We start from the raw sequence: 27,902 nt of genomic DNA on the forward strand, positions 1-27,902 counted from the left end.
TACATTTCGGTTTGGGGGTCCATCTCAGAGACTGAAAGGACAAACTGTGTTATACTTTAAACTTTGTCCTGGTTGTGTTTGAAAACTAGGTATAGAAAAGAAATTTTAAAGAAAATTGTCTTTTGAAGATCATTTGCTTTTATAAAAATGTGATTTATAGGCTTAGGATTTATTTTGGTAGTTAGCTATCGAGTACCAATGGATGGAAGCAAAGCTAGACTTAAATGTTCAGTTACCCCGTCCTCCCAAAAAGAAAACCAGCCTTGAAATAATATGTTGGTGAAATTTTGTTAGTACTTCTACTGTACTTACACAAGATTCAAAGTTCCCTCGTACATTTTTAAATGGATGTACAGTAGATATTTCCTTAATAGTCACTTCACTGAAGACCACGAGGACTTTTTTTAGGGAATGCTGTCTGAAAGATACCTTTCTATCCCCTGGATTATAAACCTCTACTGGGTGGGCAAGAGGCACCCCGTAGCAGGACCGTGTTCCCTAGAATTCCATTTTAACCCAGCTGTTGGGTTCTGTGTGTATAGCCCATCCTGTCCAACTGGATTTCATACCTGTTTCTATAGATCAGTATAAGTTAAATTGGGGATGGGGTCTGGTGAAGTGAAGGTAAGCGTTAGGGAAAAACATCTTATGTTCAGAACTTTGATTTCCTCACCTTTACAGTCATTTGGTTGAATGAAGTGATTGCTAAGTGTTTTATTAATTTAAAACTGATAATCCTACTGGTTGCCTTAAAATGGCCAATTTTTCTTAGCAAGTAAATGCCATATTGTGTTATTTGCTGTTTTCAATAAAATAAGGCAAACTGGTGAATTAGAGAGTGCTGCTTTCTCTGGGGTAGTCAGGAACAAACAGACTTTCTGAAGAGGTGATAATTAAGCTGAGACCTAGAATGATGAGAGAGAGCCAATTCATGACAAAGTCCAGGGAAAGTGTGTTGTAGGCACAGGGAATGATTGGTACACGATCCCAGAAGTTGATGTATTTGAGTGTGAAGTTTGTGAGTGAGAAGGAGAATAGTGGGCGGTGGGGTCATAGGTATGAGGAAACGGGGGCGGCGTATTGTAGGCTCTTGTGGGCCAGGGCGTGTTCTTCATGTTACCTACGTTTTTAACAATTGAGTGGTTTAAGCTATCGGGAAGAAAAATTAGAAGAGGTGAAGAGGAGAATTTGAATATTACAGTGGAAATATATGCTAATCAGGAGCTAATTATCTTCCAAGATCCTCATGCTACTTTCTTTCTCTTTTCTCTCTTCTCTACCTGGCAACTGGTGAAAATGAGGAGGTGGAGGAGATAGGCAGAATAAATTTACAGTGTTTCCTTCTCTCTTTAAAGATGTCACTTGTGGCGCCTGCTGGAGAAATGATTGCGGGTTCATAGTGGTGGCCCAAGGAGTGAATCGTGGGTTTGCTATCACACCTGTTACTCGATCATTATTGGGATCGTCACTTCCAGTGACAACATTTTCTTTTTTTTTTTCTCCTGACCATTTATTTTTAAATTAAAGTTTATTGGGGTGACAAGTGTTAGTAAAGTTACATAGGTTTCAAGTGTACAATTCTGTAATACATCATCTGTATATCATGTGTGTTCACCACCCAGAGTCAATTCTCCTTCCATCACCAAAACATTTTCTTAAAAACAGGAATTTTTACTTTGATATAAAATTATAGATTAATCAAGTTTTGAAGTTATAAAACTTTAGCCTATTTTTGGACCAGAACCCACATAGGAAACTTCATGTACAAGTTAGGTATACCATCTTTTTAAAGAGTAGCAATTAAGTACTTTGTCTCACTTCTCCATGTACTTTGAAGGCCAAGAAGCTGGGGGATAAATCTGACGCCCAGCTGTTGAACCTGACATTATTCTTAGTTTTTATTGATTTTTTTTCTTTTTGTTTATCCATCCGGTATGTGTTAAATTTTTTTTCTTTACTAGGCAATTAAATTTCAATCTGAACTAAACTTTCCTTTATACCTCTACAACCTTTCCTCACTATTTTCTGCACTTGCTGGAATTAAAACCTGTAGACTAAGAGGAACTTATATATGTCTCTAGACTTAACATCCTGGTATAAGACCAGAGCCGACTTGAGTCTTCTAGAACGTGTTGACTTTATGTTAAACACAAAGCAACAGCTCATTAATGATATGTCCCAACCTTGCAAATGATTCCACCCATTTGGCATATGAGACCTAAGGCCACAAATGGAGGTGATATGTGGGCATTATCAGGAAATCTGTAGTTCCTGTTGGGAACACACCCTTGGTTTCATTCAACTGTGAGGTGCTGGAGCCCAACCAACCCTTCTCTTCTGCCTCAGTCATTAGAGCTCAGAACCAAATGTCATCCTTGGTTTGAATCTGAACCATGACATCTTTTGTTCTTTTCTCTTTGATCTGATTCCCACACCTATAAAGATAGTGTTTAACCTCAAGGTATTCTGTGAGAATTAATTTATGCTTAATTTTTAATTCATGAGGCCTCTAGGAGAAAAGAAACTCTTCTTTTTCATTTGGCTGATGTTTAGGCCAAATTTAGAACTTAATAAAATTTTCTTTCAATTTATGAAGTAAAGCCAATGTACATTAATGTGAAGCTTGGTACATGTATTACCTCATCATGGGATACAGATTAAGACTTACATGCTTAGCATAATGCTTTATGTTAAGTGTGAAGCAGCTTAATGATAAAATTATTAGTCTAGAGCTCAACATTAACTGTCAAATAGGAAAAGATAATCAGAAAGGTTAAAATAATGTATTTAAAAAGTTCAGCCCAGTTCAAATATAATGTATATTAAAAGGTATTGATAGTTTGATATGTGACAAAATATGTTTTGCTTGTCTATCTTGGTATTATATCAGTTTAGGTGTTTTGCTGTTTTTATTTTGACTGACTGGTTTTTAGATAAGATTATCTAGTTTATTTTAACATTGTAAAATAACAGGGTCACCCCTGGTGTGTCTTGAATGACAAGTCTTAAAGGGCTTGTCCTCCGGAATCCGGATCCACCTTTTAGCGGTTAGCTGTAATGTAAGTCTTTTGGTCTACTTTGACATTTTCTTTGTATTGAGAGGGAGGAGCTTTAGTTTAAATAACATGATATATTTAAAAAATTACTTTAATAATACCGTTAAGTTAAATTGGCCATATAAATGCTCGTGGAGCTCAGGTTTAAGGTCTAAAAGGAATAATGCTTTGGCTGCTGTCGGCTCTAATGAGAATGTAACTGGGCCGGCTTTGGTTCTGTGTGTGAGCAAGCCACTGGGCACATCGCTGGTGGGTTTTCTGTCCCTTTGTGTATTGGAGAGTACATTTAGAACTGGAGAGTAAGCCCGGAGGTTTTATTAACAGAAAGCATCGAGTACACAAAGATTATACTCATTGTGGCCATTGAGGAGAATACTACAGCCATGTTGCTCAAGTATGTTTTTCCTTACTTCGTGACCATTGAATTAACCAGAAGGCTGTATATTTACAGTATAAAATAAGCCATTTATTCACAGGAGAAAAATCTCCAGATGGACTAAAGTAAAAATGTCTGAGAAAGAATCAAATAAGTGGTCTCTGGCACATGGCCTTCCGGGAACGTATGCAAGGCTCCTCCCTCCTTCCCCTTCACTCTCAGACTTCCACCCTCAAAGAGGAGGACTCCAGTTCAGCTCCCAGAACATAGTTCTTTCCTGCTGTGCTTTAGGTATTTGCAGTGCTTAGTAAAGCTGAGCTGAATAGTTTTGTAGCGCTCTGCCAATAGGTGCTACCATTTTACACAGAGTATGCCAGCTTGAGAGCATCGTGGCTTTAAGACTTTGGTTCACTTAAAGAGAATTCAATCTCATTTATCAGGGTTTTATATAGCTTAGTATGGAAAAAGAGGCATTTGGCAGGGATAAAGTTGTTTTAGAAATGTAAGAATCATAAGTAGAAATGAAAAAGTGAAAAGTTGGGGGAGGGTCATAGAGGCAAAGTTTTGACTATCTGAGTTCGATTGTCTCTGTTTTGCAAGGTGGTAAAACAGGTTCACAAAGGCAGCGAATACGGGTAGGTGAAGGACGATCATTACTGTGCATGGCCAGTCTGGGGCTGTTGAATCTTAGAGCTTTGACATGTGTCCCAGACCAGGAACCTTTCAGTGTTGACTTGGTTTGGATGATCCGAAAAAACACAGTTTTCATTTGGAACTAGACTAGACGCAGGATTCAGTAACTAAGGAGTTGGTTAATACAGGGTATTTAGATAAATCTGATTTGCATGTTTTTTTTTTAATTTATTGGGGTGACAATTGTTAGTAAAATTACATAGTAAAATTAGTTAGCAAAATTAGTTAGTAAAATTTCAGGTGTACAATTCTGTATTACATCATCTATAAATCCCATTGTGTGTTCACCACCCAGAGCCAGTTCTCCTTCCATCACCATATATTTGATCCCCTTACCCTCATCTCCCACCCCCCACGCCCCCATGTTTTTTAAAAATAGCTATCACTTGTCTCAGTTTTATTTCTTTGAAACTTGGTTATTTTTACTTTTTGTGATAGAATAGGTAATATTTGTTTCAATGTGGTCAGATATTTATATAAGATCAGTAAAAATTTCCACTAACCTCTTTAAAAATTATCTAAGCTAGTTTCTTTTGTTATATAAGTAACTTAAAACTCACATATTCCTCCAGTCTTTTGTGAATCCTTCTATTAACTTGCTCTTTAGGCAAAACTAGCATGTTACATACAGAGATGCCCTCTTTGTAAGCAGAGGCTCCACTATTAAAACTCTTCTGCACTTTGTTTTTTGCTCAGTCAGTGTATGGTAGAGAGCTTTCCATATCAACATATGTAGATTTACTTCATTCTTTTTAAGGGCTGAGTAATGCATATTAGAATGGGAAATCCATTACTTATTTGATAACATAGCTTCATAAATCACTGTAAAAATTATTTTAATTTAAGCAAAAGTGTTTGAAAATCTGGCATCTTATTACATTGAAATGTTTGGATTCCTTGTCAGCATTATGGTATTTATATAAATGATTTTCTGAAATTATCTATTGTGCTCATAGAGTTTGCAGAGAGTAGCTACTTCACAATCCGGTTACTCTAGAGAGGGAAAAGGTTAAAAGTGAGAAGGGAAAGGGTTAATATAACAGTGTTAGGTAGTGCTGTGGTCTTCTGTGCATGGAGGAGTGTTATTAAAAAATGAGCATCGCTTCTTTGAGTGGTGTTGGGATGGATGATGTCTGATAGACAGAGAGTTTGAGAGGAGGGGGTGTCGTGAGAACTCATACTGGGAGTCAGTGAGGGGCTCCTGGGCCTTTCCTGAGCCGTCCTGGCCTTTGTCACAGATGACACAGAGTGTAATGAATGCTGACTCTTGTTTAGCTGAAACAGTAGGGTGCTTTAATAATATTTCAGAGCTTTTCTTTTATAATTATCTTTCCAATTGTCTTTGTGAATATAAAATACATGTTATTTACAGTGAATGCTCACATTAAAGGAGAAGGTTGCAAACTGAATAGTAAAGTTCTTTGGTGGTTAGACTCACTGGCTTAGTTGTTTTCAGCCCTTCAGAGTTTCCTTTATCACACAGGCAAGTATATTTTTCTACCTCCCGCTGTCATGAAGTGAGCACTCTTGCAGTACATGGTCTCACTTAATCCCGATGGGTTGGGTCCAAAGCAGCCATGTGACTGACTGATGTAAGAATCAGAAATAACTCCGGTAATTTCTAGATAAGAGTTTTGTTTATTTTCCTTTCTCTGATATCATCAAGTCATCCACACCTGTGTATGTCGACATAATGAAGGAAGGACTGTTTCTTTTTTCTTTAAAGGAAGGACAAACTGGGAATCCTCATGATTTATAAAAACTGGGCAGGTTACTTAATTAAGGTGATGATGACGACAGTGTCTTGGGGACAGTGGCTGGAACCTGCACCACAAGATGTGCTCTTCTTGAACTTAGTTTTGTTAAGTGGTCTTAACCCTGGATTTGCACACTTCAAGGGAATCTTAACACAAGTCCTTTTGTCAGCGCGCTTCCTGTCCCTCCCACACACTACCTTTCTCCTCCACCCCCTGCCCCCAACCCCTCTCTCCTTAGAGACTTTGAGAACCTATTATTTTACCTGGCTTTTCAGCTGCTTCTCACATTGCTTTAAAATGCATCCTTGTACAACTCCGGATTCTTCCTGAATGCCATTGCTTCATGTCTCTGGTCATCTATAAATGGATAATTTTACAAGACAGCCTGCTTTCCTTTTCTCCGTTGTCTAGCAAGAATGAAAAATACCTCCTTTCCTCCTTTTATTCTTTCCTTCAGCTGCAGCTTTGATGATCCTTTACTAACATCTTTCAAAAGGTTTTCAGATGTATTACTTTACTTTGCACTCGCTCCCTCATGCCCCTCCGCCACGTCCCCACCGCACTGTGCAGAAGATAAGTTGGACATTCATATCTGTATTTTACAGGTGGGGACACTCACAGGGCTGGAAATAATTTTCTTGAAGTCACAGAGCTACTTGGGAATGGAACCGTATCACCAAGGGGATCATTTTGTTCCAAAACTAATGCTTTTAACACTGTACTATACTGTCTGCCTTGTATAGTTAAAACCATTTTTTCTAAACAAAGATGGTTCTTTTCTCCTAGAGGACTTCTTAGTAAATATCCTTTTTGCCAGATATATAATATTCCAAAATAATTTTTAAGCTGTTCCTAGCTGTTGAACATTTAGGTTTTTCAGTTTGTCACTATAAAAATAACATTGAGTGGACAAATTCTTGTCTTTTCTTTTGGGTAGATTCCTAGAAGATGTATTGGGTCAAAACACATAAACACATTTTAAAGAGTCTTGAACCCTGCACAGTTGTTTCCCCTGAGGGGTCGTTCTGATTTCATTATTTCTTCATATTAACCAGGTATCCATGTCACAGAAAGCTTGACAGGGTGTAATTATTGCCTTTGCCTCGGGAGATTGGAGTCACTGGTTGTTATTTATTAGTTTAACTGTTATCATCAACACCATTTCTACAGAAAGTACCTGTTTTCTGTGATGGCAGTAGGAGATTTTGAGATTATGATCTTTTGTATTGTTTTGCTCTCTTCCTGGTCGTGTAATTTATGACAGCAGTTCTGTAAGGACATCCGTATTTACGTTCACATTCAACTGCTTCCATTTCCTGCAGCTCAACTGAACAGGAAAAAAAATTGAAATATTGGGAACCTTTGTTTTTAATTAGCAGGCCGCCTCAAATGGCTGGAAGATGGTGTCAGATTGTAGAACCAGAAAGAGCTATTTCCACGATGGTTAGTAATTAGCATTTACTTACTCGGGGTAGGAGACAAGTGAGTACATTTCTGCCCCTCAGTGTTGTACATACGGCCAGGACAGTTCATTTCGTCATCTTTGGATGTTTCAAATGATTTCTAAAACCACTCTTTGGCCCCTAGTAGGTAGTATCTGATGAGGACAAACATATTTACTTAGAATTTACTGTTTTACTTATTAGCATTAATACTACAATAAGTTGATTGTTGTTATCCACAGAAAAGCCTTAGTGGTAGTGTGTGTAAATGTGGGTATTAAATAACACTTCACAAATGAGAAAACAAATCTCCCTGTTATGAGTCCCAAACTCGATGTGCTTCCTGTGCGAGGGAGCAGCTCGGTAACAGTGAGGTGAAGATCTGCTCCCTGGAAGCACAGGCTGCGACAGGCCTGACAGCAGCGGTGACACTGGGTCCTGTGGGCCCCGCCCGGCCTCGTGTTTGCTGCCCACAGGCTCACTTTTTCCCCACCCCCCACCCCCCAGTTGGGTAGTTCAGGACAACATTTACCCATCTGTGTAGATAACCATTTTAATTGATTACTTTTTAAATCGATGGCTTGCTTTGAGAAATGTTTCTATAAAATCCAGGCATTTCTATTTATCTTTTTTAACCCTCTCAGAAAATTATTTTCCAAAGATGGGCGAGTGTTGGAGAGAAGCCTGATATTTGCTCTGGTGTTGAAGCTTTAAAACATGTTTAAAATTTTGAACTCATTGATTTGCAAAGCTGTTCCTCTTCCTGGAAGATTCCTATCAGAAGGCCCTACCCAAGATGTCTGTATGGCTGACTTAGTCAGGTTTTGCTCAACTCGCACATTCTCAAGTGAGTTCTGCCTGATTGTCCTATTTACTGTTACAGCCTGCTTTCCCCTTCTGAATCCCTCCCTGCCCTGCTCGCCTTTTTCTTTTCCATAGCAGTTTCTACCTTCTACCATTCTATATAATTTGTCTACTTATTATGATTATACTTTATTGCCCATCTCTTCCTCCAAATATAAGCCCCACAAGGGAACCCTTGCCCGCTTTGGTTCCCCAAGTACCTAGACCAGGGCCTGACTGCTGGTAGGCAATCATCACTGGCTGAAAGAGGGGTTCGTAACACGTATGTATGTGTATGGCTATGTGTACTCGTATTGATGTGGACCCGCAAAATGTGTGGAACAGCCTTTTCACTTTAAGTATGTTTGCTTTTTATATTTTATGTAAAATATATTATGTATTTGGCATTTACCTCTTAACCAGTTCAGCGAACACTTCTCTTGCTTCTGTAGGCTGTTGTTAGTAAGTGACAGAGCCAGGAATTGAACCAAAGCATCTGGCTCCAGATTTGGGGCACTAAGCAGCGAGCCACATTGCCTCACAGGCTTTTTTGGTTGGCCTTGGTAATGTTTCTATACACGCTTACTATATCTCGCTTTATATTTAACCTGTTGTTTGTATCCTAGCACTTCAGTCTTACCCTGTCTCATGCCCAGTTTCTAAAGAACCCAGATCTGTTTGTACATGATTTTGGTGCTAGGCATCGTCGTCACCCGTGTTTTCCACTCTGTCCCATCTTGGGACAGCTATTGCTCCTATTGTCTAACTCAGTGTTCTGATCCTGTGATCAGAGAGCCAAAATTCTCTCACGCTTGTTATTGGCCGCTCAGGGCTGGGTCACAAAGAAGCTCTTGTGGTTCTGGAAATCCCCTTTGTCAGCCTTGAGCAGTTCATATATTTTAAGCTTTAAGCTTGTATATTAATTTACTGAAGGAGTTTCTACCTTTTTCCCTCTTAGGAATCCATTAGTAGAAAGAATAGAGGCAGAAACAGAGCGGGACTTCGCACACTCACAAATGCTATGGTAGTACCAAAGTTTATGTAATTTAATACATACGTATCTCAGCAGTATAATCGGTATCTAAGTTAAAATTCAATGTTTAATCGAGTGATGTCGATTTAAAGAAAAAAGCAGGCAAGGTCATGCCTTTTTATAAATTACCAAAGAATATCATGTTGCCTTTGATATGTCCAGATCTGAAAAGAGGACCAGGCAGCGTGGGGGGCCTGGGCAGAGAGAATATCACGGCGCAAGAAGTGGGCATTTGGTTATGTCTCCATCTGACAGCTGTCTAGTCTAATAAAAAGCAAGTCATTGGGAATTGGGTCTTTTAAGACCGGATCAAGTCGTTCAGTGACATTTAGCCTGGAAAGAAGAGGGGAGAGCTGTGACGTGGCGTACTGTGTTAGTGATGAGGAGCATTGTTGGCTATCTTCCGATTTTTAAGCTAGTTGGTTGCCTCAGGCGATTGAGCCTGGTTCCATTTTTCTGCGAGGCGAGGGCCCAGTGGAGGTCGTTTCTCAGGAACTGCTCAAGGATAAATCCGCACGATGATAAAGCCGTGGCCTGGTTCCAGGCCTTGGCCTGCTGCATTAGAAGAACACTTTGGGGAAATGTTGACCTTGGCACTGACCAGAGCACCAAATTCTTTGCGTTGTTTTGCATCATGCAAGCTCCTGCTGTATTGTACTCTCCCAAATAGTGAGAGTACACTGAATACTCGGCTAAATACGGAATAAACTTTTGAAATAATTAACTGCAGATGAAGTAGGCAAAAATTATTTATAGAACAAAAACACTTACTCCATGAATCCTTTATATGCAATGTTTCTAATGCTCCCAAATATGATTGATTATATACACCTTTGAGAAACAAATGTATTAACTATAACAAGGAACTCTCTTGGCAGTATGCAAACATACAGCCAACCTCACTCCATTTCCTTGTGAACTAACATTATTAAATGGCAGTGTACATGTATTACATGCACAGTATATAATACAAGTAAATGACACAATAGTAAACTATTTTTTATGGCTGGCCTTTAAAACAGTTCTCTTTTATTGATTTATAACTTGATTGCATTGTTGACAGATGAAGTAGACTGTACGATATCAGTTCTTTGATATTTTTATAATTTGCTTAATGGTCTGGTAGTGGTCAATTTTCATAAATGTTCTATTTGTTTAAAAAGACTATATCTCAGTTGGAGTTCCACAAGAGATTTAAGTGCTACAGAAAATTGAGTGGCTCTTCTCTGTTCTCCCAAGTGTGGTACATAGCTGGTATTATTTTAGATGCCCGGGAGATAAGCTATCCATTGTATGTAATGAGTAGACAGAAATAAAATGATGAACTGCTAAAACTTCTTATAAATGACTTAGAAGTTTATATACACATACCCACTAATGCAGTCTGTTTTCTACATGACAGTATAGTTTGAATAGTTACGATTTGATTTATTACATTTTAGAAACAGTGAGGTTTTTTTAAGAAGCTCCATTGAAATAAAATTCACACGCCATACAATTACCCATTTAAAGTATGCAATGTAATGTATTTTAGTAAGTTCACAGTGTTATGCAACCATCATTACAATCCACTTTTAGAACATTTTTATAACCCCCAAAAGAAACCCCATACCCATTGGCAGGCACTTCCCATCTTCCTCCCCCCTCACTCCTAATCTATTTTCTGTCTCTCTGGATTTGCCTATTCTGGACATTTCATATAAGTGGAATCATATAAAATGTGGCCTTTTGTGACTGGCTTCATTCACTTAGTGTAATGTTTTCAAGGTTCATCCATGTTGTAGCATGTATCAGTACTTCATTCCTCTTTATTGCTGTATAATCTTCCTGTCTTTGGATATACCATGTTTTGTTTATCCATGCATCAGTTGATGGGCATTTGGGTTGTTTCTACTTTTTGGTTATGAATAATGCTTCTAAACATACATGTATAAATTTTTTCTGTGAATGTATATTTTCATCATGGAAGTGTTTTTAGCTGATTTTCAACATAAATATCACACACTGCAAAAAGGAATGCAACCTACATGAGAACCCTTTCATTTGTAATTTGTTCTGAGATTTTGATGGTTGGTGGTAGGGGCAGACTCGGGGGAGAGAGGAACTAGCATTTATTGAGTGTCCATGCCGGACTGCTGCGTCTGCCACGGGCTTTATGTACATTGTCTCGCTTAATCCTGTTAACAGTCCTGTGAGGCAAGTTTGGGTTTCCTCATTTTATAGATGGAACAAACAAGGACCCAGGAACCTTAAATAATTTGTCCAAAGAGACGTAGCTGATGAGTGATGAGCCAGGCTAACAGTATGGATGGATGTGTCTGACTTCCAGCATCACATAGAAATGGAAGATCCATAAAATTTTAAACATTAAAAAAATTTTTTTTATGGCCGGCCCGGTGGCTCAGGCAGTTGGAGCTCCATGCTTCTAGTGCCGAGGGCTGCCGGTTCGATTCCCATATGGGCCAGTGGGCTCTCAACCACAAGGCTGCTGGTTCAATTCCTTGACTCCCGCAAGGGATGGTGGGCTCCGCCCCCTGCAGCTAACAGCAGCCGCTGGAGCTGGGCTGTACCCTCCATGGCTGGGATTGAGGGGACAGCAACTTGACTTGGAGGAGGTCCTGGAAGTGCACGCTGTTCCCCAATAAAGTCCTGTTCCCCTCCCCCAATAAAATCTTTAAATTAAAAAAAAAAAAATTATATATATATATATATATATATATATATATAATCTTCTTTTACCAAATCAGTTTTTTCCAATGATTTATCTTTCTTCTTTCCTTTACTTGATGTTATTTTTTTCTATTACTGAAAAGAACATTTCTCTATACCTATTAGCCATATATTCAGTTGTGTTAAAACCTTTTGGCTAAGGTGAAGGGTTTTTTGGCCAAACAGAGTCTTATACTGAAGCATGATTGAGTATAATCAGTAAAAGCAGCATTGGTCTGGTCGAAGATTGGAGAATTTCCTGGAATTACTAATGGCTCTGGTACAGCAAGCTTTTAGTTTGAAAACAGAGGGAAAACATCATTCCTCACACAGCTTGCTTATTTCCAGTATGTAGTCCTTCAACAATTGGCAAATTAGTAATTGGAATTTGTGTTCACACGTCTATTTTTAACTGATAGTTTACCTAGATAATATTTCGATGGTGGAACTCAGCATGTCAAATGGGTGCTGTTTAATTTCAAGAATAAAAATAAACGCAAGTACAGTGTAGAAATGCTGTTTTGACTGCGCTAAGACCTTTCATGGAAACAGCATGTATCAGATGTAGTAACACTAGCACAATGCATTGATGAATCCAGTTCAAGGCCCTTGATCTGTGTACTTTGATAATTTTACGTTAGTTTTAAGAGTTGCTTTGCAATATTCTGATTTCAAATGAATAAGCCAGATTTACTTTGTGAGAATTCAGCCTAGATCAAAATCTATTGGTGTAAGACTGGGTGTGAAAAAAGATTTATCAAGAAGATTAACATTTAAAGTTCATAAGGGTATATCTCACCTTGGTAACAGTTAAATTACCTTTTTAAGAATTTTAATACCATCATTTGTGGTTCTGGTGGGGATACCAAGTAGCAAGGTGACTGGAAATCATCTCATTTACTGTTTATTTTTGGGGTTATGGTTTGACTACGTGTGACAGAGACCCCAAATAACGTACTTAAACAAGATAGAAGGTGATTTCTATGTAATTTAATAACCTGCACTAGTCTGAAATCTCTGCTTCCTGCGGTCTTTGTACTTCAGGATCTTTCTATCTTGTTCCTTCACCATCCCTGGATCTGGTCGTTACCCTTGGTCCAAGATGGCTGATTTCCACAATCCCATTTCAGCCATCAGGCAGGGAGAAAAAAAGGGGACGTGCCCTTTTCCGGTAAGAGCAGGACCTGGAAGTTGCACGCGTTCTTTCTGTCCAGACCACATTTGCTGGTTCCTAGTTATTTGACCACAACTAGCTGTGAGGGGATTGGGAAATGTGGTCTTTATCCTGAGTGGGTGTTTTGCCCAGTCAAAAGTTTTATTATGGAAGACAAAAGAAGAGATGATGGGGAGACTTGTTTCTCCTTAAATCCCTAGGCACACAAACTGCTTATGCTTGGGGTTTTTTTCTTTATGCTTGGCTTTTATAATGATGTTTCCTCATCTTTCAGGTTTTGTTAAAACATTATAATTACATTCTTTAAAAAGCTTCATTCTGAAAAAACTGCATTACAAAACACTTGTTTCAAACGGGAAAGGGAATAAGAAAATAGTATTTCAAATTGACAAAGGCAAACTTTTTAATGCAAGAATTTTAATAATAAAGTTTTTAAATTTCTAAGTCTATAGTATAACACCTAAACATAATTGAATATATTCATCATTTCATTATAGTTTTTCTTCTTGAATAGTGGCTTTTCTTTTTATTACCACTACTGTCATTCTGAGGAATGTTTATTCTGCTTAATATTCACATTTCCGTATAATGACAGCATTCAAAGTTTGTTATTTTTTCTGTAATATTATATTTAGACATGTGGCGGTGTTTTGTTGTTTGGGGGATGAGGATAGGGACAGAATGTTGTACTGGGTTTTTCATTGTTACTGAGGGTAAGTAGCAGTAGTGTTTTTTTCCTTTTAATTCCTAACTTTGATTGTGATTAGTACATTGAAGTACAGGAAATATCTGTTCAAACTCTGAAGTATTATTCCTCGCATTGTTGTCTTTGCTATTTTAGGAAGGAATTTGTTGTTCTTTTTTTTTTTTTTTTTCCCTTCCAAGTGAAACTGCAGGAAAGAAGTAGATCTTTAGGTAATGATATTGGAGATTTAAATATCTCTAGGGGAACAGCAGACACACATTACTGAAAGAGCCAAACCTCAGCCAAACCAAAAGTTATATATAGCTCCTAAACGGTGGTGGATAGGTGTTTATAAAGTTACAAGGCATTTATAAGAATCCTTAAGCAGCTCATCATATTTCTTTGTTTCACTCTACTTTTTTTACCTGCTAAGGATATCAGCTCACGGACACTGCTGAAATGCCGTGGTCAGCTGTTACAAAGACCATTTTTATCCTTTTGCTCCTTTCCCCACCCTTGCTCAGGGAGCCTCTTTTCCTAAGAGTATTATTAACATTTAACATTTATTCTTTTGCTGAGGCTGCATTGAGGGGCGTAGGTTGTTTTTATTTAATCTTTAAAAATAGAACCACCAGCTATTTTAAATTTGCCACCATAAAAGAGGAACTGGCAAGAGCATCTGGCTGTCTTTTATGAATGTCTGATCCTGGGTGTAACCCCCTTTTCCTTCCCACTTCTGCTGCTGACAGTTTTTTCCTCTCCCTCTCCTTCCCTCTGCCTTCCTCCCTAGTAATCCATTCCTTCAATCACTCTTTCACAGACCCGAGTCCTCCCTCAACTTCCATTACCAGGTATCCCAAAGCTGTTCCCTGCACCAGCAAAGATCTCTTCATTTGTAGCCTCTGTTGCCACCCATGCTCCCCACCCCCACCTTTAGGAGGAAATGCCCAAGAAATTTCAGTTTTTAAGTGTTTAAAATGTAAATTAATCTTCAGTTTTACCTGTTCTTTATCACTTTTTCATGGCTTTTGTTTTTAATAGTTTCTGTTTGTTTGTTTGTTTGTTTGTTTGTTTGTTTTGGTCCTGAGTAGGTTCAAAGTGAGCAAAGAAGGGCCGGGATGGAAAGTAGAAGAGGAGAATTAGCTCAGCAGGAAAGCTTTATATAACATATCCTCCTGATCTCCTTTCCCCAATTCCTTTCACCTCTCCTTTTGGAATCCTGTTATTTCATCCTGAGGGTGGTTTGTTCTGCCATCCCAAGATGAATCCTGAGTGTATTTCCCATAGAAACTTTAAAAAGTTATAGAAGTTAGGTTGATAGCACTGCAAATCAGTATTCAACAAGTATTTATTATCTATTGATTCTTGATTAATAAGTACTTGCTAGCCTGGATCCCATCATCCTGCCTACCCTTATTTCCTCTTAAACCCTACTTCCCAATTATTCACACCATCAGCCTTTCCCCAGGGACTGCTGGAGAAAATCACAGAACTGGACATTGGTGCCACTAAGCGTTCCGCCCTCTCGTCTCCCTGAAGCCTCAGCAGTGCCCGACACCCTCCACGTTTCCTTAGTTAACTCCCTCTTCCATTTGAGTAGCAGATGTCATTGAGTGGCTGACTCTGTGCTAGAACTTTGCATGTATTATCTCTTTAATCCTCGTAATAACATGTAGGTTCTATAATGTTTGTCTTACAGTTGAGGAAATTGAGGCTTAGCGTGGTTAACTTTTTCAGACACAGCTGCCTAACAACTGGCAGCGCTGGGACTGCTGTCTGTATCCGCTTCAGAGCACGGGCCTCCCCCATTCCCCTCGGGCACTCGGTATCTTTCCTGAAACCCCATCTCCTTCCAGCTCTTCAGTCCCTCTGCGCAGAGCCTTAGAGAGGTCGCTGCGAGGAGTCAAGGGCTTGGGACCAGAGGCAGACCACCCGTTGTGAAGCTGATTTTCCCACAGACACTATGTCCTGCGCAGGTCACTTATGCTCCCAGTGCCTCCCTCTCTCACCTGAAAACTGGGCCCGATAATAATACCACCCTGTGGGACTGTTTTGAACGTTGAGTTAATACATGTGAATGCTTTAGCTGAATGGTGCCAGGCAGGAGATGAGTACTAAATGAATGTAGAGGGGAAAATAGATGAAAAACCTTTAGTCCCCCTGCTGTGCAGAAAGAAATGGAGGGGTCATCCGGCCAGTGCCCTGCCCTCAGTGCTCCCCTGACATCAGCAGGTACTGACACGTTCTCGACTCCTTCCTCGGAGAGAAAGGTATGAGTAAAACCCTACAATACTTCCAACTTTTTATACATCTTGACAAACAGAAAAGGATATTTGTTCAATACAATGGGATAAAAGGGCTATTGGTCCCTTCAGGTGATTGCCCCAGGGTTTCCAGGTCCTTTGAGCTCTGCCAGGCTGCCCCAAGGACCAGAGTGAACCTTTCCACAGCGGTAAAGCCCTCACACATTAAGGGCACAAAGTGTTCCCAGAGTGGACTGGGGAGGCCTGGAACTAACCCCTTGAGGTAACCCATGCCCCTGGCTCTCCAGCTCATTCCTTCTAATCTTTCCAGGAACTTCAGTCTTTATTACTTGGTTCCTTTGCTGGCTTTGATGGTGTTACTCTCCTGCTTAAAGCCCTTCAATGGCTGTCTCTTTCACTTAAAAATAGAATCCCAGCTCCTTCTGATGGGCTCCAGGGCCCTGTGGGATCTGGGCCCTGCCCCCTCCCTGCCTCATGTCCACGTGCTGCCCTCCTGCCCAGGCCCACCCCACACCAGGTCGTCACAGGGGATGTGCTTAGCCCGCCACTGCAGGCCCACAGCCCCCGCCCCCAGCTTTTGTTTCATTTATCAAAATATTTGAACGTGTTCAATTTTTGTAGGACTCGGCTGACATATCACTTCCTCAGAGTAACATTCCCCAGCTGGCCAGACGAGGTCATTTCTGAGGTTTGAGCCTGCCTGCAGGTTTACGCTGAGCAGTGTACCTGCGGAATTCTCTGTCAGAGCCCTCAGCCCCTGGACAACCTCTGTGTAGCCCTTATCAAACCTTTTCAATCCTGTAATTAAGTCATTAATTATATCATGGTTTTGGGATATATCTCTCTGCTGGAGGAGACTGTACACCTCATGACCACAAGGATAAATTTTGGGACCATGTCCATCTTCTGTCCTATACCTCTGAATAGTGCTTTGCAAATAGGAGTTCTTAGTATTTATTGGTTGAATCAGTGTTTCAGCCTCTTTCTGGTAGCTCTGTCTATGTAACATAAATATATGTCCATCTTTAAGAAAAAAGGCAGAAAAGACTCACTCTCCTTGACTATGTAAACTTCTATAGCTACTGTACCATGTCTTGTTCAATTACAACAAACATGTTAAAAGAAAGATATGTTACTCTCACTTCACCTCTTATCCATTCGTCAGTACTCGAAATAATCTTTTTCCTCTACTGTTCCTTAAAGCTGTTCTTAACTGGGCCACTGGTGATCTAGCTGCCAAATCCAGCAAGTAGTTTTCAATCCTTATATCACATTTGTGACAGTGTACGTTATTCATCTTCTCCTCTCTCTCCACTCCCTTCTCTCTCTCCACTCCCTTCTCTCTCATTCCTCCCATTTTTTTCTTGGTCTGCCACTGTGTCCCCGTATTATCTTTTTCCTCTGCCCAATCTTTAAATGTTAATTTTCTCCAGGATTCCTTTTCTGGCCTTTTCTTCTCAGGCTGCATTCCTTCTGATGACGTCGTTCACACCCAAGCCTTCAGCTGCCACCTCGTACACTGATAGTGAAAATCTCTTTATCTGTCCTAGGCCTTATCTTTTCTATTGCCTGCTGGGTATCTTCCCTTGTTTCTGACTTGCCACACATAACAGTGCCAGGCCAAGTGACATTCATTAAACATGGACCAAAAGCAATCTTAGCGCTCATTTGATCCTCCTTCCTACAGATGAGGAAACTGAGGCCCAGAGAAGTACAGCGGCTTGCCTGGGAGCAGAGAGCTAGTTTGGAGCACAACCGGGGAGGGAAACATGTCTCCTGACACCTGGAGTCTGAGGTTATAAATCTATGCCAAACCCATAAAGATAATCTGTTTTCTGTCTCATGGGCCCTTTCTGTCTCAGGGCCCTTTCTACCCTGGCCTAAATGAGTTGCTTATTTTCTGATCCACATCCTGTAGCAGTGATAGTATTCTCCCTACTTACATTTTGCCATGTGCATCTTTGGTTTCCAGAGTAGTAGGAATCAGCTGCCAGCAAAAATCTTCATCTGTTTAAAAATTTTTACTTTGTTCCTGCATTTGCAAGAGGGCATACTTAGATTTTTGATCACTTGTTATTTTTTTCTACACCATTGATTAAGAATGCCTGGCACATGCACTATCCAATTCATATTCAGTGATTGTTATTACTTACTTATTGCCTAGTTTTAAAAAATTATTCTGATGAATGCCAGAATAAAGGCAGAATAATTCAATATGCCTTGCTGTTCTTGCAAGAAACAGTTTTCTAATTTTCTGAGGAAAATTAAAGATAGAAGTCGGGTAGAAGCCATAAAGAAAATTATCTTTTTTCCTGACTTTTTTTCCCTGGGAGTGTCCCCCCCCCCCCCCCCCCCCCCCCCCCCCCCCCCCGAGCATTTGCAGTTTGCCCTAAATTAAAATAACAACGTCCATAGTTAGATGTGTGTGCTCCTGGTTCATGCATAATGGCACTGTTTTATTCACGTACATTTACACACATTCATTCTAACTAATCTCTGCTCTTTTCTGGTTGAGATATTTGCACCTCCTCCTTGATGGCACTTTTCCTTCTTGTAGAGTGTTAGCACCCAAAGGCACTAGCACAGCTCGCATTGGCTCTTACTGCTGAGGATTTAGCCCCCTATCATGTCTTCAGAGACATGTAATGGAGTCTCTCCTCCTCCTTTTCTTTTCTTTTTTTTTAAATGAAAACCTACCAACTCAGAATTTCCTAAATAACCCTTTTAAGGAGAAAGTTATTGTTAGGACGTAAGGGTGGGGCTGGGGCTGGAGGGGTGTCAACGAAAACTAGTTGAATGTGTGCTATGTGCCAGGGACTTTTGCATTTATTCCCTCATTCAAGACTCATCCTAAGCACTCAAGGAAGGAGTTATTCCAGTTTCACCTATTATGAAACTGAGGCCGAGACGTTTAGTAACTTGTCAGGGAGCCAGTAAATGGCAAACTCAGGGTCCCAACCCAGGTCTGCCTTAGGCTAGAATCCGGGCTTTTCCTACCAACTGGTCCATTCCGGGGATTCCTCCTGCTCTGTTTAAACATTCAGGTCATTTGTATAACAAATGTCTTATTTGCAGACATAGTTTTTCTAATGGACAGATGAACATACCTTTTGCATTAGATGGGTTAATTTAGCCAGCTGCCTGATAGTGTCGTCAGACTTAGAGTTCAGTTTCTCAGTGTGTTTCAAGTGTTTTACTCTGCTGCTTTTTATTTGTTTGAACTTGCTTGGTGCCTTAGGTGAAATACCATCTGTAAGAAGTCATATATATTTGACCTAGAAAACAGAACCGTGCAGCCAAAATAATTCTATGATTTGAGTTTTGGGAGAAAGCATTCTGGGCTTATTCTCAAGTTCTTGACGTGGAAAATGTCTAGTTATTGTTTTAAATGAGGTGAGAGGACATCTACTGAGGATGGGAATTTGAATGTCCCGAAGTTAATTTCCTTGCAAGTCTTTCATAAGATTAGTAAGGTTGAGTTAAAAGAAGAGAAATTACAACTTTTATAGGCTGCCATTTGAAGATATTTAGAACCACTGATTTGTTTGTTTTTTCTCCAAAAGAAAAATTAGATAAAATGAAAATTCTCATTGTCTTTCAACAGATTGAAATATTTTAACAGAGGTTTATTTCTGGCTCAGCTATAAAAATATTGTATCTTTTCACCCTCCGTTCAACACAAGAGTCATTCTACCTGTGTGTAGAAAGAAACTACAGAGAGTTTTAAAGATAATTCAAGGTTTTTAATTCTTTGGCGTCCTCTTGGCCACTTTCAGTTGAGATCTGGCAAGAAAAATAGGTAGGAAAAGACAAGTGCCCCAGTGCTTTGTCACTGGTTTCAGGGGTAAGGCCATCATTTCGTGTGACTGAGCCTTTATTTTGTGTTTGTGAGCTTTTATTTATGTCACCTCTGGAAGGAGGAAGATTGGAGAATAGGTGCCTGGTACATGTAATTCATTGAATGGAATTACTGTTGTAAGGAGAACATGATAACATTTAATAATAAAAATTTTTCCTTCTCGCCAGTGTCTCCTGGATATGATCCAAATCCTCTGCCTTTTTCAGTTTTGCAAAGATTGACCTCATTCACACTCAGCTATACTCTTGGCTCTTTCTTTGTGTGTGTTCTTATATCCCCATGTACCAACAGCCATAACCCCAGCCCTACTCCCCATCTCTGTCCATAGCCAACATGTACCACCTTCCTGGTCCAGGATTCATATGTAGAGGATAGAATAGGTTTGTTCGGTAGACTTACAGATTTGAAGGTGATGAGTATAGAACATTTTCTTCTTCGTTTCATTTCTTTCCTTCCTAATGACTCCTTAACAAAAAGGAAAGGCCATATTGTCTGTTAGCTGAAGTTTAGTCATGATGTCTAATGACTTCTTGCTGACTGTTGTATAACTGCCTTTGGACACAGTTGCCACAGCTGGCTGTCTCATTTAAAGGATGATTAAGAGATAATCCACACAGGGTCCTGTTGTGGGGTGGTGGGATTTTTCATGCCTTCTGGAAGGTTATCTGTATTTTGGAGTGAGTCATAAAAATTGTTTATCCCATGTTGTTCATTTTATGAACACGGGGTTAGTTTTATACTTCCATTGCATCTGATTAGGGGGTCACCTACAAATAAACAATGAACAAAGGACAGACAATACGAGAATGCCAGAGACCCAGATTTTAGTCTAGCTGTGTATCCTTAAGGAAGACATTTATCTTTTCACATCCTAGTTTCTTGTTCTGTTGTAAAGGTGACACCTTTTGTTTATTGAAGAAGATTTTGAGGCAAATTAAACGAATGGATGTCAGAATATTTTGAAAAGTTGGAATGATGATTGTGTTATATAGAGACATTTACCGAAGAGGGAAGAGGGCTGTAAACTGGTGACCTATGGGATAAATATCAGCCCTAAATTCCAAGTGTCTGAAGATTCCATGTCAAGGCACAAAGAGTGGAGTCTCCTGTTTGGCTGGGCCAGCATCCTGTGCATCAGGGATTGAATTTACAGCTTTTATATCCTTCTCTTGGCCCCAGCATGCCACTCTCCCCACAGCTGTGGGTTCCAGAAACTGTCTTCGTCCTCACTGTCTGTCTCCTCTGATAGTCGTCCTTCAAGACTCAACCTAAGAGCAACTTCTGTGAAGTTGTCTCAGTCTTTCTGAAGCCAAATTTGGAGCTCCTCTCTGAAAATGAATATAGGGTAGTTTTTAAGAAGAGGGGCCCTGGGGGCAGCCGGTTAGCTCAGTTAGTTAGAGCACGATGCTCGTAACACCAGAGTTGCTGGTTCGATCCCCACAGGGGCCAGTGTGAGCTGCACCCGCACAACTAGATTGAAACAACTACTTGACTTGGAGCTAAGGGACCCTGGAAAAACACACCTAAAATAAATAAAAGTTTAAGAAGAGGGGCCCAGAGCCAGGTCTGCGTGGGTTCAAATCCTGATCATAGCAGTGACTGGGTATGACTGTGGCAAGTAGCTGCAACTTCCTGTGCCTCAGTAGCTTCACCTGTATAATGGAAATGGTGATAATAACACCTTGTAGGGCTGTTGTGAGGCTCTTGGAACAGAGACTGATACATAGTAAGCCCTCAAGGTGTGGTATTTATTCTTATTGAGTATTATATTTTATCTCCATTATTTTTGTACTCCCACTGGACTTTGCGCACAATCTCTAGTGTAAGGCTTGTCACTTTTACTGTAATTATTTGTTTAGACCGGGACCTTCTTGAAGACACAGATACTGTTGTATTCATCTTTCTTAACACTGCATGTCATCCATTCAGTGCTCAAAACTACTTCTCATGGCATCCCCAAAGTCCCCAGCCGTTGCCACCTCTGACTGAATAGGTGTGGCTTTGAGGCAGGGCTGCAGTGGCACGTACCTTTTTATTTCAATTAGAGCAGAAAGAGTTTATGGCTGGAGCTGTAATCTTCGCTCTGTGTCCATCAAGTTCATATGGATAGAACCTGGTGACCCTCCAGAATTTCCCAAACCCTGTGTTTATTTAGCACCTAATCGCTCCAGGTGCTTGCTGCACAAGGTCATATATGAAAATTATTTAACGTTGCCCTACCCCTCTCTGGGAGATAAGAATCCTAAAAGAACTACCAAACATGGCCATATCCACACAGAGCCAGTCAGCAGCAGAGGAAAAACCAGTAAACCACTAAGTGACTGCATCATGGAGAGTTTATGTCATATTTCTGATATTGGAATGAAAGGCCAGACCCAAACCAAAATGTCACCCGCTCTCTAAAACTTTTCTTTTCCTAGCCAGGCAGAGATCATGATGCTTTCTTCTGGGTTCCACGCTGCATTTGGTGTGCATCTCTCCCATGGCACGTATGCAGTTTTAGTAGTGCTTATTTGCCTCGGTCTCCTTTGTGGGGGCATAGTTCTGACTCCTACCCCCATCTGGCCAGTAGTCTAGGCTTAGTAGGCTTTCAGTAAAAGGTTGTTGATATTGGTACTTTCTGTAGCCCAGACTCTATACTACTAAGTCCTTTTAGTCACAATAAAAATTTTGCAAGGTACATACTATTGCTCCCCATTTTACAGACATGGACACCGAGACTTATCAACAGGTCAAGTAACACTAGAGTCAGACAGCCAGGAAGTGGGAATGCTGTGCTCCAGATGTGGTTCTGTCAAGCTCAGGCTCTTAAATTCTTCTCCGCAGCACGGTGCCGCTTCACTGACCAAATACACACTGGATGGCCACCTGATTCGTAGGACTGTTCTTCCTATGCCCGCTGACCTGCGGAGGCTGGGGTTGGCTGGGAGGCTCACACACGCCTGCTCCCAGTCCCTTGTCAGGCTGCTTGAAGATGATTTGTGGACTCCTTGTGCCAAGCCGCTTTCATTAATCCACGGTAGTGAGGAGAGAAGTTGGGAAGACATTTCCTTTCTGTTCTGCCCCACACATGCATCTTTCCACATGTCTGCTGTTGGCTATTCAAGATTGTGGTAGTGCCGAAGCAACACTCTGGAGTTGTGTGGGTCCCCGACTGCTCCGGGCTTGCCTCTGGGTCGGTTCTTCTGAGGCTCGGTCCCTGTACACCTGCCAGGCACTGCAGACCCCTGGAAGCGAACACGTGGGTGGAGTGGAGAAACACGGTACCCTAGTGGGAGGGGAAGGCTAATCCTCCCTTTATTTGTTTAGTTCTCAAAAAACTTGAACAACAGGTTTAACTTAGATCTGTGCCATTTAATGCAGATTGTATACAGGTACAGTTGTGGCACTCCTTTTCGTTGAATGCCAGATGGCAAAACAAATCTGTTCTGACGAAGAAGCCATGGTGTGGCTGGTGTCTGCGAGCTCCTGAGGTTCCCCTGCTCCCTCACTCCCTGGAGGCTGTATCAGCCACACGACATTCTTCCCCTCCTCTCTCTACCCTCCTCACATTAAGTCAGCACAGCTGCCTAGCACGCTCCACACAGGATTCTTTCTTGCAGCAATTTCCAAACGTGCTCGATTTTTAAGACTCGTTGGAAGGTATTTGTTAGAAATATAGGTATCTGGGTCTTAGTCCATCCAGACTTAGGGGGTCAGAATCTTCCTGGGAGGGGCCTGGGAATTTGTACTGAAGAAGTGATCCTTAAAAATCGGGGCAGGGGGTGGCCGGATGGCTCAGTTGGTTAGAGCGCAAGCTCTCAACAACAGGGCTCCCGGTTCAATTCCCACATGGGATGGTGGGCTGCGTCCCCTACAACTAAAGATTGAAAACGGCAAGTGGATTTGGAGCTGAGCTGTGCCCTCTACAACTAGACTGAAGGACAACGACTTGGAGTTGATGGGCCCTGGAGAAAGACACTGTTCCCCAATACTCCCCAATTAAAAAAAAAAAGTTTAAAAAACATAGTTTTAGTCCAGCAAAAACTGCTTAACTGCAGGTGGTGAGAATGATACAAGCACAGACTACAGCTGGGCAGCGACAGAAATGTGGAAAAATAAATTCAGTTATGTGGGGAAACTAAATTCCTTCTGTCTGGTCTCACTCTCCGGCTGGAGGATACAGCGATCCCTTGTGGGGTTCCTTCGGCTGTTAGTGCCCAGCTGTGTGTGTACAGTTCCTCTCTGCGGGCAGGCTAAGTGTTGCTTGTCTGGCTACCTTTGAGGTCTAGCTGTCAAGTTTCAATAAACTTGGTTCCCTAAATTTCTCTCCCTGGGCCTTGCAGCAACTGCTAACGTAAAGACCTCTTTTTCTCCCATTTCCAGTTTTCCACCCAAGTACACATGTCTCTGTGACTTATTGTTCTCTCCCTGCCTCCATTTTATTCATTCATTCAGTCCTTGGTTCAACAAGTACCTATTGTGCCAGGCTGTGGGCGGGCTACAGAGAGGAGCAAGGCACAGTCCCTGATCTCCGTGCACAGTCTAGTGGGGACACAGACATGTAAACATAATTAAAATACCAGTGCTGTGCTAAGGGTTCTCATAGAAGTGTGTGCAGCGTTGTAGGTCACCAGGAAGAAGCGACCCACACGTGGTGGCAGGTCTCACAGAGGAGGTGACCTGTGAGAAGGGCCTTGTAGTCGGAGAGAAGGGGGAGGGCATATTTAAGTTAGTAGATGGCTCCTCACCGTAGGTTCTCGCTGCACTTCGTCTTCTCCTGTGGTCGCCCACTGTCTTCGCTCAGTCATGGTCTAGGGGAGCTGACATGGCTTAGACTCTCTTGACTGAAATGGTTGATTAATGTCCAAGATACAAGGTGTAACCGTTTGTCCCACAATCATTTATTGGCAGTGAATGAGACTCGGCACTGAAGAAAGCTTTTAAAGGCCTTTCGCTTTATCAGAAGTGTTCTGAGCCAGCAGAGGTGGTGTCTGTGTCCTCTAGGGAGTGGGTGTGTGTGTGGGGAGTGGGGTGATAGGGGAGCTTGTGACTTGGGAATGGGATAGGAGAATGCTCTATTGTTTCTTTTGCCAAAAAAGGCATGATTTCCTGTTTCTAAGAAGGTTTCCTTGGTAGATTCCCGCATCTCTGATAGTTGTGTGTATTGTTGGAACATTGTATCCCCCAAGGTTCTAATATCAAGCCTTGCACAGGATATATAGTCTGTGTAAATACTTGCTGAATGAATAATAGAATAAATAAATGAATAATGGTGGTATACCAACATATTTCAGTGAGGTCCTTATTTTATTTTCTGCATTATTCTCGGAAATTTCTCCCTATAAAACTAGTAGGTCAATGCAGTAACAGCCAATTTAAAATATCTTAATGAACAGATGGATGTAGTTTGCTAATTTGACAAGATTTGGTTTTTTATTTCCAAAAAATGCACTGTGGGTTTCTCTTATTTCACTAGAGAAACAGAGATGAAGGCCCATTGTGATTAAATTTGTTCAGTCTAATAAATAGTCATGATTGCAGTTTTAAAATATTTATTGTTTCTTGAAATAATGGATGTTCGTTGTAGAAAAAATAGAAAATACAGGCAAGCAAAAAGGAGAAAAAGCTAAAACCAATTGATAATCTTGCAGAGCCGTAGCTAACCATTGTTAATATATTGGTGTGTAAAAATCCACATTTTTTTCTATGCACGTGTATGTAAAAATAGTTATTCTAAAAATTGACTATACTGTATAGGCTGTTTAGTATCTTGCCTTTTTTCTGTTACATACTGTGACCATCCTATCTTGTTAACAAATATATATGTACAGAGCCATTCATTCTTAAACATACATGTTTGAGATTATACAAATCATTCAGGCTTCTTTTTAAATGACCCTCTATTAAAGTATATAGAACAACTGAACCCCCCCCCATAATCCTGTCCCCCTAAGGATAAATATTAATTGTGTGTGTGTGTATAGTGTGTGTGTGTATATAGTGTTCCAGACTGTTTTATGTATATACACAAATATATCTATTACTATTTTTTTTCTTTTTTACAAAATTAGACCCTATTATACCTGCTGTTCTGCAACTTGCCTTTTACCCTTAACATATTTTAGGCACCTTCGTGTGCCAAGGCATTTGGGATACCTGCCTGTTAATGTAGAGTTGGGTGTCTCATTCTCATCACTATTGACATTTTGTGCTGGACAATTCTCTGTTATGGGACAGTCTAGTGCATTGCAGGATGCTTAGCAGCATCCCTGGCTTCTGTCTCTTAGATGCCAGTAACACCCCTTCCTCCGGTTGTGACAAAAGTGTCTCCAGACATTGTGAGTTGTCCCCTGGGGAGCAAAAGTCACTCCTGCTGAAAGCTGCTGATACAGATGGTCTTTAATGTAAGTTAAGCATCTAGAGTCCTTCCAGTTTTTTCATTACAAAGAATGGGTAAGGGAATATTCTTATATTGATTTTTGTGCAGCTGTGTGAATATTATCATTGAATAAATTACTGGAAATTTGTAGTTGCTGAATCGAAATTTTGATAGAAATTGCCAAATTACTCCACAGAGATTGTATCAATTTACTTTTCAACTATATCCTGGTGACTCCAAATCTATATCTCTGCTGAGTTCTACATCCATCCATCTGTTAACTGAACATCTTCTCTCGTGTGTCTCATAGGCCTTTCCTAAGCTCAACACTCATTTACTGCAGTACACTAACATGGCTCTTCTTGCTGTATTTCTGTCAGAGAATATCACCACCATCGGCCTGGTTGCTCAAGCCAGAGAAAGCTTCTTCTCCACCTTATATCCAACCAGTCATCAAATCCTGTTCAGTTTTCCTCCCTAATGTCTCTCTTAATTCATTCACTTCTTTCCATCCCTTCTACCATTATCTTTAATTTAAGCTGCTACTAACTTGCCCACATCACTAGTAGCATTGGGACAACTAATCTCTCTGGCTTCTACCCTTGGTCCCATTCTCCTCAGAAAGAGTGAACTTGCTGCACTCTGCAATTGTTACTCCCCTCTGAAGCCAGCCCACCATGCTACCTGTCCCCCGTTTACTCCATCGGTCAGATGCTGAGGCCAACAGCAACTGACATTCATCAGTCTTGATTTCAAATCTCTGTATCCATCAAAATATATGTTCCACCACGCCCCCCGCTAATTGACTAATAAGTAAATGTTGTAAATTTCAATTTATAAATTGCTTTTTATACTAAATCTTGACTTTTAAATAGTTTTCTCTGACTAAAAGGATTATTTTTTGGAAAACGGTGTTCTATCCTGTCACGTCCCCACGTGTATATAGATGTATTCCTCCATCTTTGAATGGCCTCTTCTTTTCCTGCATTTCCCGTTCCTTTTGCTCCTGCTCTCTACCCATCCAGTTTCTACCCTTTCTTTAGTACCGAGCACATCTCTTGATACTTCAACCACACATTTTCTCCTCTAACAATTAGTTTATTCTTATTGCATTTGTTGTGTGTGTACTTTTTGTGTGCTTCATATATACTTTTTTATTTAACATGTATATAAAATAATACAGACCAGGAACCAAGGGGAGAGGATGTGGGAGTTCAGCCCCGGGTTCCCAGACAGGTACTAGGGTGCAGAAGGGCCTTTCAAATATCCCATCCCAGTGCCTGAATCTTGACATCTCTCCTTAACTATGATTTTTTATTTTATGTGGATCTATACAACAATAGAACTGAACTGCATTCATTTGGTCAAATGGAAACTTTGGAGAGAAGATCATTTATCTGCTGGCCTTGCAGCATTCCATTTTGGGGTATCTTAAATACCAAGGAAACGGGGGGTGCCTAGGAACTCGGGAACCTCTGACATAGTATACAGCATATTGCTGTGCTAGGTTAGTGTAGGGACAAGCCATACAATTTTCCACAAGAAGCCAGCTCCAAGCCTGTGGGAAATCACACACAGCAAAATGCCTGGCAAAGAACTATACATTTTTGTCCTGCTATCTATGTGGTAATTCTGTAACACTCTGTAATT

The 27,902-nt window shown here is 40.6% G+C and overlaps 1 protein-coding gene across 5 annotated transcripts in view; it reads left to right on the forward strand.

Annotated features, from left to right (window-relative positions):
* The window catches only part of DIP2B (DIP2 acetate--CoA ligase B (putative)), a 193,181-nt gene that overhangs the window by 69,968 nt on the left and 95,311 nt on the right, over nucleotides 1-27,902 (forward strand). The window lies entirely within an intron of this gene.

This window comes from Rhinolophus sinicus, chromosome 1 (genome assembly GCF_057876585.1).
Source record: "Rhinolophus sinicus isolate RSI-liver-muscle chromosome 1, RSI-T2T, whole genome shotgun sequence".
NCBI classification, from domain to species: domain Eukaryota; kingdom Metazoa; phylum Chordata; class Mammalia; order Chiroptera; family Rhinolophidae; genus Rhinolophus; species Rhinolophus sinicus.